Source organism: Oncorhynchus nerka, linkage group LG5 (assembly GCF_034236695.1).
Source record: "Oncorhynchus nerka isolate Pitt River linkage group LG5, Oner_Uvic_2.0, whole genome shotgun sequence".
NCBI classification, from domain to species: domain Eukaryota; kingdom Metazoa; phylum Chordata; class Actinopteri; order Salmoniformes; family Salmonidae; genus Oncorhynchus; species Oncorhynchus nerka.
In genome coordinates, this window is record NC_088400.1 from 34,605,399 (window position 1) to 34,625,937 (window position 20,539).

At 44.9% G+C, this 20,539-nt stretch overlaps 1 pseudogene; it reads right to left on the minus strand.

The window, feature by feature from the left end:
• Window positions 1-5,178: 5,178 nt before the first annotated feature.
• LOC115129150 (neuronal acetylcholine receptor subunit alpha-9-II-like) lies at window positions 5,179-18,636 on the minus strand (annotated as a pseudogene).
• Window positions 18,637-20,539: the final 1,903 nt, after the last annotated feature.

Sequence of the window (20,539 nt, forward strand, 5' to 3'; positions counted from 1 at the left end):
CTAGGGAAAACACAGAGTCAATTCACATATAAATCTCTCGTACCAGGAGCTATTACAGGGAAGGGGAACCTCCCTTGTCAGTTGCACAACTGAATGCATTCAACCGGAATGTGTCTGCCGCATTTAACCCAACCCCTCTGAATTAGACCAGGGGCGGTGCTGAGCTGAGGTACCCAAAACAACCTTTAAAAAATATATTATTATTATTTTTAACCTGCTGACCTGTAGCCAACGTTCCTTCTAAACTGTGCGCAATAGCCCAGAGACAGCCCCGCCACTCCCCTGGGGTATCCAGTGAAGCCAATTTAGCAATTTTGTTGCTAGATTTAGCAACTTTTCAGACTACCCTGGCAACCTTTTTTTCAATCAGCACCTAGCAACAAATTTAGCTACTTTTTAACATTTATTTGGAACTTTTAGCAACTTTTGAAAAGTGACTCAAATGCTAAAATGCATGCATTTTCCCTCTAAATGACACAAAAACGATTGTATCTGTCACACACTCAGTCACAACACACGTGCCTGGCTGTAAAAGTGCATTGTGAGTGACGTCAGCAGCAGGCGCTCAGCTCGTGCCCAGGCCAGCAGCAATTCCAGCAAATTGCAAATCATTGTTGGCTGACTGCAGCAGCAGTAGTACGGGTTCGACGAGCCAAACCCAATGAATATAGTTGGTCACGAATGTTTGATCTTGAACAGAACTTACAACATCAATCAACATGTCTGTACCTGAACAAATGTCAAATCATATTTTTTGCCGAGGTGGCCAGTCAATTTGAGTGACGTTATTGTGTATTCTATGTAATGACGCAGTTTTACGTAAACACGCAATGACATCACAACGTCATTTAGCAACTTTTAGCAACAAATCAACCTGCCAATTTACCCTGAAGATTTGTTGGCAACACTGGGCGTATCAGCAAATAGAGAAGCACGAAATTGAACTTCACTCAACTTTCTAGAGTTTTCCTTGTCAGTTAACACTATCAACGTTGCCGTTTACTGTGGAAATTGAGATCGAATCAACGTAATATTAGCCACTTCAATGCAACATACCGAAACATAACGAACTGTGCAAAACTAACTACGCAAGATATATTTTTGTAGGCAGAACGCATCGGAGTCTGATTCTAATGCATTGACTCTGTACTCTACACAGACCGGTGAGGCAGAACTAATCAGCGCTGCAGTGGGCCTATATGCAAATAGACCATTGCTATAGATCTGTTTCATTGTTTACATTATGTGCGGTCGTGAGTAGATGCGCTTGTTTTGAGATCAAAGCGAGAGCTGCATGTGCACATTTTTTTTAATATCCTTTGCTAGTTAGTGAGTTATTAGTCCAGTTATAGATAATTTGTAGTCAGCAATAGGGGAGTGGTTGCTTCCTACAAGAGCACAAAACGTGTACATTACTAGACATCTTTGAAAAGCAAGTCAGGTAAAGAGCTTTTTTTTGTCTTAAAGGGGCAGTGTTGTATTTTGAGTAAGGCTTGAATAAGTAGCCAATAGGCAGAGGGTAGCATAATTTGTTTGATTCTCTGTAATAATGGTATGGGAATAATACATGTATTTCATTTTGTAAAGTGGTTTCTTGCATCAAACACCACATTTTCAGTCACCTCCTTGTCTGAATGACAAGTAGATAAGCAGGTTATTGTCAAGCCCTGCATGGTTTTATTTAAATCTCATGGAATATAAGCCTACATTGAATACCACACATTGGCTGCTGCTGTAGGCTGAATGATAGAACAGCTATTTCCATGTTGAAATGTTAGGGGATGCATTTTCTGCATTCTGTTTGATGGTAGGCCTACATTATGATCACATAATCACAGTAGTCTACTTGGCCACTGTTAAAACAGTAACTTAAAGCAGGTACAGCCTCAGTAAAAGGGTAAGCCCTTCGGTACAGATCTAGGAATCAGCATACTCTCCGCAAATCCCAGCCTTAACCATAAAGTGTAAAAATGCCAAACTGACCTCAGATCAGTGTCTAGTGGTAACTTCATGACGGCCTAGGATCTCATCACCAGAGGGAGGCGCCAGTCTCTAACCAATTCTTTTCAGGTATTATTGTGTTGTGTGGCTGTTGTACAGGTAACACACAAAGGCCAGTGAGTGAGAAGCACTAGAAGGCCTGAATGCAACCCCACTTGGTCTTATTCAGCTCTTTGTCTCATAGTGTTCCACATCTGTACACCCCATTCACTTTCATCTAAAAGAAGCTCTGCCAACAAACTCCTGAGTCATTTCAGGCGAGCAGAGCAGAACCCTTGGACAGGATAGCTTTCACCTACAGTGTTTGATATTTACTGAAGCCTCCCAGGGTAAAGAGCCATGCTCTTAGTCAAGGGCAGAACGTACTTCCCTCCAGAGAGAGGGATAAAGAAAGAGGGAGGTAAAGATATATAAGAATGAGGGAGGAGAGGGAATGAGACAGAAATACATCCCTGTGATCTTGCCAATCCACCCTGTAAATAATTGACATTTGGTTTCACACTTAGGGATTCACAGTGGGGAAATATATGACATTACAGTAACACACAGTATCACTATCCTAAACCAAACCATCTCCATCCAATGAACATAAACCCTACTGTCTCCTCGGTGCTTCAGTTCTTTGTGTGATTGAATGGGGTGATGTAATCAGAAATCACTGTCCAACACACCAGTCCACATTACTGTAATATCGACTGCATTACGGGAACACTACACGTTGTCCTCTGTGTGTCATTATGGGGTTTAGGACTACTTTTGGTCTGAATGGATGATAGTTATAATCACATTATCAATACCAGGGCTCATTGGCAGTTTTCTCTGCTCGTTTTCGCTGCTTAAGGTTTTTTTCAGGTTCACAATTGACCTCAGCTCGATTTTGGATCATTTGCCTGCTGTACGTGTGTGTGTATATGTGTGTGTGTGTGTGTCTTGTAGGCTTTATTGATCTCTGTGCCTGATCTCTGTTTCTCATCTGTGTCATTTCATTGGTTAGCAATTTCTCAACACAACAAATGTGACTGAATCTGATGTGCCAGACATAGGTTACGCACGTGTTCACAAAGAAAGCAGTCTTGGCTATATAGGTCTGCATGACTGCAGATTAGACTATTTCAATGTAGCAATCCACTTAAGGACATTCTATCGACCAGCCAGAAAATGTCCTTCATTTTGCAAATGAATTCAGCCTCACACACTATAGTTACATCCCATTATTAGCAGTGAGCCACAGTCCAAATGTAAATGACTACAATTAAGGAGGAGAACAACGTGACACATGCAGGTATCTGCTGCTTATTCTACTATGTTACCTAACGTCAGTCTCTGCTAGTCAATCTCCCCTTCATTTTCTCTACATTTTTATCTCCCGGACATTATCCCACTAACTGGTGTTCTCTAAATTGACTCATTCCAGGGATAAATAGGTAGGTAAGATGTGGAGAATCAGAATGAGGTGGAACTGATAAGAGAAGTTATAATCTGTCACTGCAATGAGCACTAAACTAAAATTGGATTGCAATGGGAGAAGAAAAAAAATCCATGTATCTTTTTTACTCTGGAAATAAGGTCTCCTGGCCAGAGTAATTAATAAAGATATGTGCTATACTAAATATAAAGTTAAGATAGGATCTCTGAGTCCTTCTATCCAACACTATACACAACCTATTTTGTTGTATGACCTTTGAACTTCTGCTCTTACAAACACGTTTACAGTTACAGGAGGGGAGCGATGGAGCTTGAGGAGATGCAACACTGAGTTAGTCTCATAGGCCTAAATGTGGGAAATGTATGCCAGGACCACAATAAGCTAGGAAAACCTAGGTGCAGTGGACAGATAGCATAGAAGGGAGAAAAAACCCTTCCTGATTACGAAGATACCACCCGCCCCTCGCACACTGGGAGAGCGAGAGAAATCCCTTCCTAACTATGAAGATACCACATGACCCTCTCGCACAGGGAGAGCGAGAGAAATCCCTTCCCGACTACGAAGATACCACATGCCCCTCTCGCACAGGGAGAGCGAGAGAAATCGAATCCATCTCTTGGCCTGCACTGACAGTCCTCTAGCCTCCCCTCCCTTACTGACATAGTGATTACGCGCCCCGTGAGTTTGGCTGCCGTGGACCTGCCCCCGATCCCTGGTTTCACAGATAACAGATTATTGGACCAATTGATTTGTAGCACACACTGAATTCCCCATGGCCATTTAATGGGTTTTTCTCTTGCACTTTTCCTTCCATCAATCTATCAGGATTAAATTCCACCTGTCAATTATTGTCCCTTAGGCTATTCATTCTCATTTTCAAATAGCTGTTTGTTTGCTTAGAATCAAATAGGTTTAAATTGCAATTTAGAGGACCTGGAATGAATGAAAATGGATGGGGGTTTCTGAATTACCTTTGTTGGTTTCCTTCTGCAAAAGTAGCTCAAGTTAACCTCCTCCCAGCAGTGTTCAGTTCACCGTGGGACATCACTATGTGAGGACATAATATGAGCAAGCTTGTGGCTTAGTTGGTAGAGCATGGTGCTTGCAACACCAGGGGTTGTGGGTTTGATTCCCACGGGGAACCAGTATGACAAATAAATATGAAATGTATGCACTCAGCTGTAAATCGCTCTGGATAAAAGCATCTTCTAAATGACTTAAATGTATGTATAAGCCGAAGGAAGAACTATTGAAAACCTTTCAAAGTATTGTCCTACCTATAGCCCTCTCAACTGTTAAAGGCCAGGTCATACATACTCTGTTGGGATGCCTCAGGTAGGGGAAACCCTGAAGATGACTGATGGGATCAGGGAAGCTCAGGTAGGGGAAACCCTGAAGATGACTTATGGGATCAGGGAAGCTCAGGTAGGGGAAACCCTGAAGATGACTTATGGGATCAGGGAAGCTCAGGTAGGGGAAACCCTGAAGATGACTGATGGGATCAGGGAAGCTCAGGTAGAGGAAACCCTGAAGATGACTGATGGGATCAGGGAAGCCCAGGTAGGGGAAACCCTGAAGATGACTGATGGGATCAGGGAAGCTCAGGTAGGGGAAACCCTGAAGATGACTGATGGGATCAGGGAAGCTCAGGTGGCCCTTGTCAGGTGTGGGGGTTTCTGGAGGCAACACAGGAGTCTCCTCCTGCTCAGGTCTTTGAGGCTAGATAGTTGGGAGTGAGCTGTGTTTCACCATCACTTTGAGAAGACCCCTGTCCCACCACTCAGGTCCTGAAAGGACAAAAACACAGGGGTCAACAAATGCTGCAGTTGTGAGTTTAGGGTTCAAGGTATTATGTGACTGAAATACTAGCTTGATGCAAAGTGTGGTAAGGCTCAGATGAGCCTTACCACGCATGTAGCCTTCTCAAAAAGCACCCCATACAATTCTCTTCACACTAAAAACACGTTTGCTGCATTGTCATAATAAAATAGCATAGACTAGAAACGTTATTCAATTGAAAAGGTTGCATTTAGCTACTGGATAAATATGAGTGTATCAAAATAACCAATTTAAATTCAGTTAAATGGAACACCTGACATTCAGCCCATTCTTTTTTATTAACTAGGCAAGTCAGTTAAGAACAAATTCTTATTTACACCCCGGCCAAACCCAGACGATGCTGGGCCAATTGTACACCACCCTATGGGACTCCCAATCACAGCCGGATGTGATACAGCGTGGATTCGAACCAGGGACTGTAGTGGCAGCGCATTAGATTGATGCGCCACTCGGGAGCCATTACAATCATAACAAAACAAAAAAGGCAGAAGTTACAGTTGGTGCTGTAAATTGTTACAGTTGAATTAACATTACAAAATAACAACTGATCTCATATTATAAACTGGGTGGTTCAAGCCCTGAATACTGATTGGCTGACAGCCGTGGTAAATCAGACCGTATACCACGGGTATGACAAAAAAGTATTTTTACTGCTCTAATTACATTGGTAACCAATAAGGCACTTCAGGGGTTTGTGGTATACTGCCAATATACCACAGCTAAGGGCTGTGTCCAGGCACTCCGCATTGCATCGTGCATATGAACAGTCCTTAGCCGTGGTATATTGGCCGTATACCACAACCGCTCGGGCCTTCTTGCTTAAATATACAGGTCACGGTATTTACCTTCAGAGGGGCGGGAGACATCTCCAGAAGTTCTCTCTCAGATATCCAGTAAGTAACCAGCACAAAGCATTGTCTTTCATGATGTACAAGCAGATGTTTAGGCTAAGTTACTTGACCACAAAGTGATACCGAGCATAAGCACCGGCTAAATCTGGCTTCCTTCTTTTCGCGATGTGGAGACTCCATTTTGTTTTGTAACTTAATCAAAACAGCAGTAAAGAAACATGGTCATTTGACCCCCAAAAGCAGAATAAATCTACTTATTAAGTTGCTAGCTAACAAGTTAGCAGGAAACTTCCTCAAACAGCAATAATATCAAAGATTGTATAACTAAATTTCATTGTTCTATCTGTGATATTATTGTGGAACATCTTGGAGCACCAAGCTCCCATCAGAATGGTAACTACAGTACATTCGGAAAGTATTCAGACCCCTTGACTTTTTCCAAATTTTGTTACATTACAGCTTTATTCTAAAATGTATTAAAAACATTTTTTTCTTGTCAATCTACACACAATATCCCATAATGACATAGCAAAAACAGGTTCTTAGACATTTTTGCAAATTTATTTAAAAAAATAAAATATCACCTTCACATCAGACCCTTTACTCAGTACTTTGTTGAATCACCTTTAGCAGTGATTACAGCCTCGAGTCTTCTTGGGTATGACGCTACAAGCTTGGCACACCTGTATTTGGGGAGTTTCTCCCATTCTTCTCTGCAGATCCTCTCAAGTTCTGTCAGGTTGAATAGGGAGCATTGCCGCACAGCTATTTCCAGGTGTCTCCAGAGATGTTTGATCCGGTTCAAGTCCGGGCTCTGTCTGGACCACTCAAGGACATTCAGAGACTTGTCCCGAAGCCACTCCTGCGTTGTCTTGGCTGTGTGCTTAGGGTCATTGTCCTGTTGGAAGGTGAACCTTAGCGCTCAGGCCCTCAGACTGGGGCTCTGGAGCAGGTTTTCATCAAGGATCTCTCTGTACTTTGTTCCATTCATCTTTCCCTCGATCCTGACTAGTCTCCCAGTCCCTGCCGCTGAAAAACATCCCCACAGCATGAGGCTGCCACCACCACCCCATAGGTATGGTGCCAGGTGTCCTCCAGACGTGACGCTTGGCATTCAGGCCAAAGTGTTCAATCTTGGTTTCATCAGACCAGATAATCTTGTTTCTCATTTTTAGAATAAGGCTGTGGAAAAAGGGAAGGGGCCTGAATACTTTCCGAATGCACTGTACATGCTAATTACTGGAATCCCAAGCTTTATACCCGCCACATCCGCAGAGGAAATAGGCCTACCACAGAACATCACAATTTCAGTAACACTAAACACAACTTGAATGTGTTAAGCTGTTCTACACTCAGTTGCTGGCCTTCTGCTGCAGTCTCATTTACTGGCTTGTATTTCTTCTTTTTTCACAGGGAAATGATAGAGGAAATAACCAGTTTTGGGAGTCTATTCTGAAAATATAGTTTACCAACCGACCAACTACTTCACTTCACACTGGAATAAGCTAAGCTACACTAAAGCTGCCTTAAGGAAAATACAATTGACTGAACTAAAGTTACTTTTAAAAACTAGTTCACTACAGCCAAATTCACTTTGTGAAATTTTTTCGTAAATCCGAAATGTCAGACTACAAATTGCAAGAACAGATCAGTTTTGAGTCATATGTTAAAAGAATGTGTCATTTAACCTATTAAACACAAAAACAATGTTTCAAGTGAGAATTAGGCAGGTCCAGTAAGTAGCTAAACTGCTACATGTCAAAACGTAATTAACTACTGAAAACACTACCTAGATTTAGTTCAACTACCACCAAGCTACTGCAGAATGTAGTTATTTTACTAGTTGAACTGCAGAATGTAGTTATTTTACTAGTTGAACTGCAGAATGTAGTTATTTTACTAGTTGAACTGCAGAATGTAGTTATTTTACTAGTTGAACTGCAGAATGTAATTATTTTACTAGTTGAACTGCAGAATGTAGTTATTTTACTAGTTGAACTGCAGAATGTAGTTATTTTACTAGTTGAACTGCAGAATGTAGTTATTTTACTAGTTGAACTGCAGAATGTAGTTATTTTACTAGTTGAACTGCAGAATGTAATTATTTTACTCGTTGAACTGCAGAATGTAGTTATTTTACTAGTTGAACTGCAGAATGTAGTTATTTTACTAGTTGAACTGCAGAATGTAGTTATTTTACTAGTTGAACTGCAGAATGTAATTATTTTACTAGTTGAACTACATGTACCCTCTAAAAAGTAAAAGGTTACTGGAGTATCCTTTAGGCGTTCTTCAAATTGAAACTGTGGGGGAACCTCTATAAGTTATTTGAATTACCCTTTAAACCTCTTTTTAATGGATCCTCAAAGAACCTTATGAAGAATCGTTTGGGGTACATTTAACTATACCCCTCCCCTATTATTATTATAAATAATAATATGCGTAACAATAAAACAATATTTTAGTTGTCAGTGTTTATTATGATTTTAGTGCAAAGCAGAATTTAAGAGAAATCTAATATGAGTTAGACTCCCAGGAGAGCCCCAAGTCCAATGGGTATATCCTCTGGCGTGTTGATGAACCTCTTAAGGATCAGACCCTTTTAAAAAAAAATCTCCTAAAATGACATACCCAAATCTAACTGCCTGTAGCTCAGGCCCTGAAGCAAGGATATGCATATTCTTGGTACCATTTGAATGGAAACACTTTGAAGTTTGTGGAAATTTGAAAGGAATGTAGTAGAATATAACACATTGGAGCTGGTAAAATATAACACAAAGAAAAAAACTGTTTTTTTTGTATTTATTTTGTACCGTCTTTGAAATGCAAGAGAAAGGCCATAATGTATTATTCCAGCCCAGGTGCAATTTAGATTGTGGCCACTATATGGCAGCAGTGCACGTGCAACGTTTTAGACTGATCCAATGAACCATTGTATTTCTGTTCAAAATGTTGTATCTAGACTGCCGAAATGTGCCTAATTTGTTTATTAATAACTTTTCATGTTCAAAACTGGGCACTCTCCTCAAACAATAGCATGGTATTCTTTCCCTGTAATAGCTACGGGAAATTGGACAGTGCAGTTAGATTAACAAGAATTGACGCTTTCTGCCAATATCAGATATGTCAATGTCCTGGGAAATGTTCTTGTTACTTACAACCTCATGCTAATCGCATTAGCCTACGTTAGCTCAACCGTCCCGAGGGGACCCACTGATCCTGAAGAAGTGTTATTATGTTTATGTTCTCCGTATCCATAGACAGGGTGATTTTGCAGTGCATGGTGTAGGGAGGGTGAAGTCTGTGAATCAAAAAGTCATTATACAGATGATTAACAAAATATGCACACGACAGTATTCAAACCTTGTTTTTTGTGGTGAATGTGAATGAAAAAACTGTTTTGATAATGGTTTTCATACACATACCAAGTCCATAATGTAGAGGCCTATGGGATATTCATAGACGAGGTAAGGGAAGAGAATGGTAAATGTGAGCTGTAAAACATACCAATACCAATTGACATACCTGTATATGCCTCCTTGTCTGTATACCTGCAGATAGACACAAAAGTGAGCAGTTCAGTCATCTGCACCAATACAGCCAGCCTTCAACATATTCTAATAGCCTACATATTCTTACCTCTGTTGATTGATATGCATTGTATTGTATCCATTTTCTCTTTCAGAAAGATTTGCACAAATATGAAAAGATAGATGGTATCATCATAAAACAATATACAGTCGGAAGTTTACATACACTTAGGTTGAAGTCTTAAAACTCGTTTTTCAACCACTCCACACATTTCTTGTTAGCAAACTATAGTTTTGGCAAGTCGGTTAGGACATCAACTTTGTGCACGACACAAGTAATTTTTTCAACAATTGTTTACAGACAGATTATTTCACTTATACTGTATCACAATTCCAGTGGGTCAGAAGTTTACATACACTAAGTTGACTGTGCCGAAGAACACCATCCCAACCGTGAAACATGGAGGGGCAGCATCATGTTGTGGGGGTGCTTTGCTGCAGGAGGGACTGGTGCACTTCACAAAATAGATGGCATCATGAGGAAGGAAAATTATGTGGATATATTGAACCAACATCTCAAAACATCAGTTAAAGCTTGGTCGCAAATGGTTCTTCCAAATGGACAAGGACCCCAAGCATACTTCCAAAGTTGTGGCAAATGGCTTAAGGACAACAAAGTCAAAGTATTGGAGTGGCCATCACAAAACCCTGATCTCAATCCTATATAAAATGTATGGACAAAACTGAAAAAGCATGTGCAAGCAAGGAGGCCTACAAACCTGACTCAGTTGCACCAGCTCTGTCAGGAGGAATGGGACAACATTTTTGTGGAAGGCTACCCGAAACGTTTGACCCAAGTTAAACAATTTAAAGGCAATGCTACCAAATACTAATTGAGTGTATGTAAACTTCTGTCCCACTGGGAATGTGATGAAAGAAATCAAACCTGAAATAAATAATTCTCTCTACTATTATTCTGACATTTTTGAAGAATAAAATGTATCTAGCTTATAGTTCAACTATCTTGTGGATGTTATGGACTATCGGTCCTTGCATGTCAAGCCCTATCTTTGAATTTGATGGGGGTAACGTTTCCTAAGCCCATCCCTCAGCTGTATATCAAAACAAGTGGAAGGGACTCCCTTTTGTTGTTTTCTGAATTGTAGGCTTTAAAGATGCTCTATGCAGAAATCACTCCAGAATTTCCTGGTTGCTAAAATTCTAATAGTTTGCCTTAATTTCAGTTTATGTGGCAAAATAAGCAGGTATAGTGTCGAGAATCATTGCACCATCAAATCCGCTGTGAAATATATTTTCCATAAGCAAACAATATTGTATTTTCAGCTTTTTGAAACTGGTGTACAAAACCTAAAGTAAAAGATACAAAAACTAATGTTAAGAATGTGAAGCATAGAAATAGCACACAGAAGAGATCTACTGCTTCTTAGACTTGCTTTCAATCACAATTTGTACATTTGGTCGGATCGCCCAAAAAGTTACATATTTCAGCTTTAGAGCTAATCGTCACTTAGGGTGACGTCTCATAGTGAGTTTTTATATGGCTATATCCCTATAGTTGGAAAATGTGTGATAGCAGTGCAGCAATGGTAGCATTCTGTGTTAGCACGCTTTCTTTCATCCTTCCATCCCATTACTTTTCCCATAGGGATTTTACCTTGTGGCAAACAATGTCAGTATACAACAAGTTACTGCTCACGTATCCCCTTTAATCATATATCATTGGAAAGCTAAGATTCACAGCTGTACGTCATACACATTTTCGGAATGTTCAGGTCAACAGAACTTTGACCTCAAGGGCACATATCAGAATTACCTGTATAAATGGCTTTAAAAAGGAAGCCCTGATACATTTTAAACTTTGTTTGCCAAGTGGTTCTGAAAGATCATGAAATTAGCTTTTAAATGATATGTGATATAATCAACTTAGAAAGCATCAGTTACAACTACTGTTTAGAAATCGCCCATATTGTGCCATTGACATTAGAATGTTGGACGCTTACCCACTGGACACACACTGGTTGAATAACATTGTTTCCACGTCATTTCAATTAAATTACGTTGAACAGATGTTGAATTGACGTCTGTGCCCAGTGGGTAGCAATAGAACTCCATAAAGTGGTGGAGCTATGTTTTTGGATTGTACCTTTTGGAACCAAATTTCACACACACAGCTAGAACAGGAAAGATTTGTGTATACAGGGCCATCATAGGATTCACACATTAACCTGACAGAAGCCTTTTTCCAATATGGCCGCCAAACAACTCAATGGGGTCTTATTGGATCAATTTCGTATGACCATACCGGTATGAAATATAATTGTAGTACGCCCAATAATATCTTGTAAATGTTCATAGTGATGTAGAATACATAACCAAGATGATAAATTATTCACAGAATTAAGAATGACCCCAAATAGCTGTCCAATTCATTGATTTCTGAAGATGTTATGATCAGTAATTGCAATATGGCATCTTTAAACATGTCAAATGGATATGTAAATGTTAATAGTCATGGATGTGAGCCGATTAAAATGATATACTTAAGCAATAAGGCACCTCAGGGGTTTGTGACATATGGCCAATATACCACGGCTAAGGGCATGTCAGCCAATCAGCATTCAGGGCTCGAACCACTCAGTTTGTAAAATGTTATATTAGCGGTTTTCATAAAACAGAGGACTAGAAACTTGCTGCAAACATTACAGCGATCAAACATTTTGAAATTGCACCTTCTATATTCTACTATTCTCACTCCCATAAGTAAGTTGGGACCCTGACTTAAAATGTAATGTATGTATTTTTTTTATGGTCTAGAGGCCTCTTAGCAGCCATTGGGCCTTAAGCGGCCACTAATGTCGCTTGCCCGGCCCTGAACTTGCCCCTCAACCTCATAATCCTACATATGGTTGCTTTCAATCATAACAGGAGTAACTTGCTTAATAGCTTAAACATAACTTTTTCATCACCCAGCACATCAGATCACATAGGACACAGTGTACTCACAGGTCTCAGTAACTCAATTCAACCCCACTCTCTGTACCAGAACATCATGGCACAGAAGTAAAAGTATTAGAATTTGCTTTGCTGGGTATCCACTCCCTATCAGCTAACGTCATAGACACGACAGTTACCAGAAACCAGACATTACGACAATAAACCTATGTTTTATGACAGAAAGACAATAAACCATCTTGACGTTATAATGAAGTGTATATAACATGGAGACTGAAGAAACATGACTATTGTACTTTTTTTTAGCATTATGATGTGACTGCTTGTATTAGAACTGTTACTTCGACTGGATCCTCGAGTCTCCTCTTCTACCTTCACAAAGTCAACTTGCATTTGAAAATCACTGTACCACTGTCTTCACTGTATAAAGTCAACTTGGAGCTATTTCTCTGTCTATATCATAACAATCCTCCCCTCCTGCAGATAGGTGATGATAGACTCCCCCAGCCGCCCTCCCGTGAAATAAAAAGACCCTGGCAATTTTCCACAGCAGTCTCACCCCAGCCTCTCTCTTGTCTGTGCAAATTACATGTTTCCCACTACTCCCTGGCTCCTGGGGTGATTATAGCGTGCATCGGGCCCCCGCAGGCAGCTCACCGTGCACTAATAAGACCAGAGACAGGCTTCCCCAGCGTGCAAATGTGAGAGATTTCACTCCCAGACACATCATACCTCAGCATGACATTCACTTCCCTGAAGAGGATGATGACTGCTCAGGCTGAACTCCTTCCTGAGGAGGAATAGACTGGCATTAACATGTCAGAGAAGTTTCACCAGTTATGTATCAGTAAAGACAATGTACTATTTGTTACCTAAACGCCTCATCTCTTTAACACTGGTTGGTTATGAAACAAGTAACCATGGCAGCGTTTACACAGACAGCCCAATTCTGATCTTTTTTTCACTAATTGGTCTTTTGACCAATCAGATCAGCTCTGAAAAACAGCTGGTGTGAAAAGATCTGATGTGACTGGTCAAAAGACCAATTAGTGGAAAAAAAGATCAGAATTGGGCTGCTGCATCCTAAGATCCTCCCCTCTGTATTGACTCAATACATTATAGAATGTCAGATAAAGGGATATATGACCAATCAACATTTGTTTGTTTTTTGTGTGTAAACCACATGTAAAGTGATTGTTGTAAAGACATCTGATTTGTCCCCTAATTGATTGAGTGTCCCCTAATTGTCATGGGTCTGTGGCATCCATCCGTGCCCGGTTCAGGTGGAGAGAGATGAGAGATGTCTGCCCTCTGCTGGATATACAGGGTAGTAGTGACAATAGGCTCCATAGGGACAAATGTTTTTAAACTGAGGTATACAGGGGGCTCACTGGTCATACACTTTGTCCTTTGAGTGGTTGACTACTTCCATGAGGTGAGTAGTGTCAGGCGTACACGACTACTACAATCACGACCTGCCACGCACACCTGAACGTTACCAAGCTCATGGTATGGGTGACTGGAGGGGGTAAACTCATTGTGTTGCATAATTTATGGTCCATATTATCTTAGATCTACACAGCGCCTGTTTGGAAACAAAGCAGTTATTAACTAAATGATTTTGAAGAGGAAAATGATTCCAGGCCTGTGGATCCAGAGCGAGGCCTTTGTCACGGAAACCACTGGAGTCTGATTTCAGACTGGTGAATAAGACGTGATGGTTCCTCTGGTTCTATTTAGTGGAGAGATGAGGATAGGAAGGGTGAATGGAGTTCAGAGACAACAGTGATTGGTGTGTGTGCTGTTCATTTGCACACATTTTACACTTGCAGTTACATTTTACATTTTAAATTTAAAATGTATTTGTCTGTCTGTAAGGAGATGACAAGAAAGAGTGAAATGATTTGACTTCAGTAATGTCATATAACAGTCCAATAGTCTTTAGACTACAGAACACACAGGGGTCAAAGGTTACTGAGGCCACCACAGCAGCGACCACGGTTGCCTTTTCAACCTCTGGACAGCATGGAAGCGCCTCCTTACAGCAATCCCCCAGGGAGAGGTTCCCGTTGGACTCAAAACCTTCGTACGTGGAGCTGGGTCTTCTAATCTCTGGTGATGTGGTGTTGGGGCTCAAGGCTTGGTGTGACGTTGAGGTCCAGGTGTTTGGGATCCGGAGTGTTTGTGGCGGTACTGGTTCTCTCGCCCGCTGTGGCCTCCCAGTTTCCCATTGGCCTGGTGGTGGGGCTGAAGATGGGGTGGTGGAAGTCGTCCTGTCCATAGTGTGAGGAGGAAGAGGAGGGGGAGAGGTGGCAGGGACACAGTTCTCTCTCACCTCGAAGACCAAGATGATCTTGGGCATGTAGTTGATGATGAGGACTTTGGCCCAATGGGGGACGGGTTTGGCGTCTGCACAACAGAAATGGATGTTCATGATGAAGACGGTGAGAGCTGTGGAGGCTGTGATCATTGTCATGGTAGCGACGTACTACTTTCCTGTGTGACAGACAGAAGAGAGGAAAACAACCATGCAAATACATGGATTATGTGTGTGTGTGTGTGTGTGTGTGTGTGTGTCTGCACTCACCAATAAGGGGTACATAATCAGACGACGGCATTCTCTCGGCCACCATGAGCTGGAACACGGTCAAGGCCAGCAGCACGGTGACCCCCAGGGACACCTTCTCCCCAGAGTCAGCTGGCAGGTAGAAGCCCAGCGGGGCCAGGAAGGAGATGAGGAAGCGGGGCAGAAGGTTAAAGATGTAGAAGGAGGAGCGGCGTTGTAGCAGCACGGTGACCCCCAGGGACACCTTCTCCCCAGAGTCAGCTGTCAGGTAGAAGCCCAGCGGGGCCAGGAAGGAGATGAGGAAGCGGGGCAGAAGGTTAAAGATGTAGAAGGAGGAGCGGCGTTGTAGCAGCACAGTGACCCCCAGGGACACCTTCTCCCCAGAGTCAGCTGTCAGGTAGAAGCCCAGCGGGGCCAGGAAGGAGATGAGGAAGCGGGGCAGAAGGTTAAAGATGTAGAAGGAGGAGCGGCGTTGTAGCAGCACGGTGACCCCAGGGACACCTTCTCCCCAGAGTCAGCTGTCAGGTAGAAGCCCAGCGGGGCCAGGAAGGAGATGAGGAAGCGGGGCAGAAGGTTAAAGATGTAGAAGGAGGAGCGGCGTTGTAGCAGCACAGTGACCCCCAGGGACATCTCCTCCCCAGAGTCAGCTGTCAGGTAGAAGCCCAGCGGGGCCAGGAAGGAGATGAGGAAGCGGGGCAGAAGGTTAAAGATGTAGAAGGAGGAGCGGCATTGTAGCAGCACGGTGACCCCCAGGGACACCTTCTCCCCAGAGTCAGCTGTCAGGTAGAAGCCCAGCGGGGCCAGGAAGGAGATGAGGAAGCGGGGCAGAAGGTTAAAGATGTAGAAGGAGGAGCGGCGTTGTAGCAGCACAGTGACCCCCAGGGACACCTTCTCCCCAGAGTCAGCTGTCAGGTAGAAGCCCAGCGGGGCCAGGAAGGAGATGAGGAAGCGGGGCAGAAGGTTAAAGATGTAGAAGGAGGAGCGGCGTTGTAGCAGCACGGTGACCCCAGGGACACCTTCTCCCCAGAGTCAGCTGTCAGGTAGAAGCCCAGCGGGGCCAGGAAGGAGATGAGGAAGCGGGGCAGAAGGTTAAAGATGTAGAAGGAGGAGCGGCGTTGTAGCAGCACAGTGACCCCCAGGGACACCTTCTCCCCAGAGTCAGCTGGCAAGTAGAAGCCAGCGGGGCCAGGAAGGAGATGAGGAAGCGGGGCAGAAGGTTAAAGATGTAGAAGGAGGAGCGGCGTTGTAGCAGCAGTGACCCCCAGGGACACCTTCTCCCCAGAGTCAGCTGGCAGGTAGAAGCCCAGCGGGGCCAGGAAGGAGATGAGGAAGCGGGGCAGAAGGTTAAAGATGTAGAAGGAGGAGCGGCGTTGTAGCAGCACGGTGACCCCCAGGACACCTTCTCCCCAGAGTCAGCTGTCAGGTAGAAGCCCAGCGGGGCCAGGAAGGAGATGAGGAAGTGGGGCAGAAGGTTAAAGATGTAGAAGGAGGAGCGGCGTTGTAGCAGCACAGTGACCCCCAGGGACACCTTCTCCCCAGAGTCAGCTGTCAGGTAGAAGCCCAGCGGGGCCAGGAAGGAGATGAGGAAGCGGGGCAGAAGGTTAAAGATGTAGAAGGAGGAGCGGCGTTGTAGCAGCACGGTGACCCCCAGGGACACCTTCTCCCCAGAGTCAGCTGGCAGGTAGAAGCCCAGCGGGGCCAGGAAGGAGATGAGGAAGCGGGGCAGAAGGTTAAAGATGTAGAAGGAGGAGCGGCGTTGTAGCAGCACAGTGACCCCCAGGGACACCTTCTCCCCAGAGTCAGCTGGCAAGTAGAAGCCCAGCGGGGCCAGGAAGGAGATGAGGAAGCGGGGCAGAAGGTTAAAGATGTAGAAGGAGGAGCGGCGTTGTAGCAGCAGTGACCCCCAGGGACACCTTCTCCCCAGAGTCAGCTGGCAGGTAGAAGCCCAGCGGGGCCAGGAAGGAGATGAGGAAGCGGGGCAGAAGGTTAAAGATGTAGAAGGAGGAGCGGCGTTGTAGCAGCACGGTGACCCCCAGGGACACCTTCTCCCCAGAGTCAGCTGTCAGGTAGAAGCCCAGCGGGGCCAGGAAGGAGATGAGGAAGTGGGGCAGAAGGTTAAAGATGTAGAAGGAGGAGCGGCGTTGTAGCAGCACAGTGACCCCCAGGGACACCTTCTCCCCAGAGTCAGGTGGCAGGTAGAAGCCCAGCGGGGCCAGGAAGAAGATGAGGAAGCGGGGCAGAAGGTTAAAGATGTACAAGGAGGAGCGGCGTTGTAGCAGCACAGTGACCCCCAGGGACACCTTCTCCCCAGAGTCAGCTGTCAGGTAGAAGCCCAGCGGGGCCAGGAAGGAGATGAGGAAGCGGGGCAGAAGGTTAAAGATGTAGAAGGAGGAGCGGCGTTGTAGCAGCACAGTGAGCCCCAAGGACACCTTCTCCCCAGAGTCAGCTGTCAGGTAGAAGCCCAGCGGGGCCAGGAAGGAGATGAGGAAGCGGGGCAGAAGGTTAAAGATGTAGAAGGAGGAGCAGCGTTGTAGCAGCACGGTGACCCCCAGGGACACCTTCTCCCCAGTCAGCTGTCAGGTAGAAGCCCAGCGGGGCCAGGAAGGAGATGAGGAAGCGGGGCAGAAGATTAAAGATGTAGAAGGAGGAGCGGCGTTGTAGCAGCACAGTGACCCCCAGGGACACCTTCTCCCCAGAGTCAGCTGTCAGGTAGAAGCCCAGCGGGGCCAGGAAGGAGATGAGGAAGTGGGGCAGAAGGTTAAAGATGTAGAAGGAGGAGCGGCGTTGTAGCAGCACGGTGACCCCCAGGGACACCTTCTCCCCAGAGTCAGCTGTCAGGTAGACACCCAGCGGAGCCAGGAAGGAGATGAGGAAGCGGGGCAGAAGGTTAAAGATGTAGAAGGAGGAGCGGCGTTGTAGCAGCACGGTGACCCCCAGGGACACCTTCTCCCCAGAGTCAGCTGTCAGGTAGAAGCCCAGCGGGGCCAGGAAGGAGATGAGGAAGCGGGGCAGAAGGTTAAAGATGTAGAAGGAGGAGCGGCGTTGTAGCAGCACAGTGACCCCCAGGGACACCTTCTCCCCAGAGTCAGCTGTCAGGTAGAAGCCCAGCGGGGCCAGGAAGGAGATGAGGAAGCGGGGCAGAAGGTTAAAGATGTAGAAGGAGGAGCGGCGTTGTAGCAGCACGGTGACCCCCAGGGACACCTTCTCCCCAGAGTCAGCTGTTAGGTAGACACCCATCGGAGCCAGGAAGGAGATGAGGAAGCGGGGCAGAAGGTTAAAGATGTAGAAGGAGGAGCGGCGTTGTAGCAGGACGGTGTAGGTGATATCAGGGTAGGGATCGGAGCAACAGCCGTACATGATGACGATCTTGGTGGCCGGCATGCCGTGGCATTCCCACTTCACGCTCTCCACGAAGTCCGGCAGGTCCTCACTGTCCATGCCCATGGCTATGTCAACCTGGGAAGAGACATCGGAATAGAGGGTGAAATACAGTAGGAGTGTAACAGTGGTGTTTCAGAGCATGTATAATGCACACACACACACAGACAATGACTTTGTCTGCATTGCTAATGGCAGAATGACATCACCACATACAGGACTGTGTGTCTGCCTGTCTGTGGTAGGGCAGTCTGAAGCAGTAGGACAAGGTGTCTGCCTGTCTGTGGTAGGGCAGTCTGAAGCAGTAGGACAGGGTGTCTGCCTGTCTGTGGTAGGGCAGTCTGAAGCAGTAGGACAGGGTGTGTCTGCCTGTCTGTGGTAGGGCAGTCTGAAGCAGTAGGACGAGGACAGGGTGTGTCTGCCTGTCTGTGGTAGGGCATTCTGAAGCAGTAGGACAAGGACAGGGTGTGTCTGCCTGTCTGTGGTAGGGCAGTCTGAAGCAGTAGGACAGGGTGTGTCTGCCTGTCTGTGGTAGGGCAGTCTGAAGCAGTAGGACAGGGTGTGTCTGCCTTTCTGTGGTAGGGCATTCTGAAGCAGTAGGACAAGGTGTGTCTGCCTGTCTGTGGTAGGGCAGTCTGAAGCAGTAGGACAGGGTGTGTCTGCCTGTCTGTGGTAGGGCATTCTGAAGCAGTAGGACAAGGACAGGGTGTGTCTGCCTGTCTGTGGTAGGGCATTCTGAAGCAGTAGGACAAGGTGTGTCTGCCTGTCTGTGGTAGGGCAGTCTGAAGCAGTAGGACAGGGTGTGTCTGCCTGTCTGTGGTAGGGCAGTCTGAAGCAGTAGGACAGGGTGTGTCTGCCTGTCTGTGGTAGGGCAGTCTGAAGCAGTAGGACGAGGACAGGGTGTGTCTGCCTGTCTGTGGTAGGGCATTCTGAAGCAGTAGGACAAGGACAGGGTGTGTCTGCCTGTCTGTGGTAGGGCAGTCTGAAGCAGTAGGACAGGGTATGTCTGCCTGTCTGTGGTAGGGCATTCTGAAGCAGTAGGACAAGGACAGGGTGTGTCTGCCTGTCTGTGGTAGGGCATTCTGAAGCAGTAGGACAAGGACAGGGTGTGTCTGCCTGTCTGTGGTAGGGCATTCTGAAGCAGTAGGACAAGGACAGGGTGTGCCTAGTCAGTAATCTCTGAGACATGCCTTTGATCTGGGAGAGAGTGATCTGCAGGGTGACATTCAGGGCTTTGTTTGTGTCCTCAACTGGCCACAGGGCTTTGTTTGTGTCCTCAACTGGCCACAGGGCTTTGTTTGTGTCCTCAACTGGCCACAGGGCTTTGGTTGTGTCCTCAACTGGCCACAGGGCTTTGTTTGTGTCCTCAACTGGCCACAGGGCTTTGTTTGTGTCCTCAACTGGCCACAGGGCTTTGTTTGTGTCCTCAACTGGCCACGGGGCTTTCGAGTAGTTCTCCACCAGGTCAGTGAGCAGCTGCTGTGCGTACTGGCCCTGAGCCGAGTGGGCCACTACAATAGGAGAATAGAAGTCCGTGTTATTTGTAAAAGAATACAGAAGGTAGGCCAATTTGTTGTATGTATGTATGTATGTATGTATGTATGTATGTATGTACAGTCGTGGCCAAAAGTTGAGAATGACACAAATATTCATTTTCACAAAGTTCATTTTCACAAAGTTTGCTGCCTCAGTGTCTTTAGATATTTTTGTCAGATATTACTATGGAATACTGAAATATAATTACAAGCATTTCATAAGTGTTAAAGGCTTTATTGACACTTACAGTGCCTTGCGAAAGTATTCGGCCCCCTTGAACTTTGCGACCTTTTGCCACATTTCAGGCTTCAAACAAAGATATAAAACTGTATTTTTTGTGAAGAATCAACAACAAGTGGGACACAATCATGAAGTGGAACAACATTTATTGGATATTTCAAACTTTTTTAACAAATCAAAAAATGAAAAATCGTGCGTG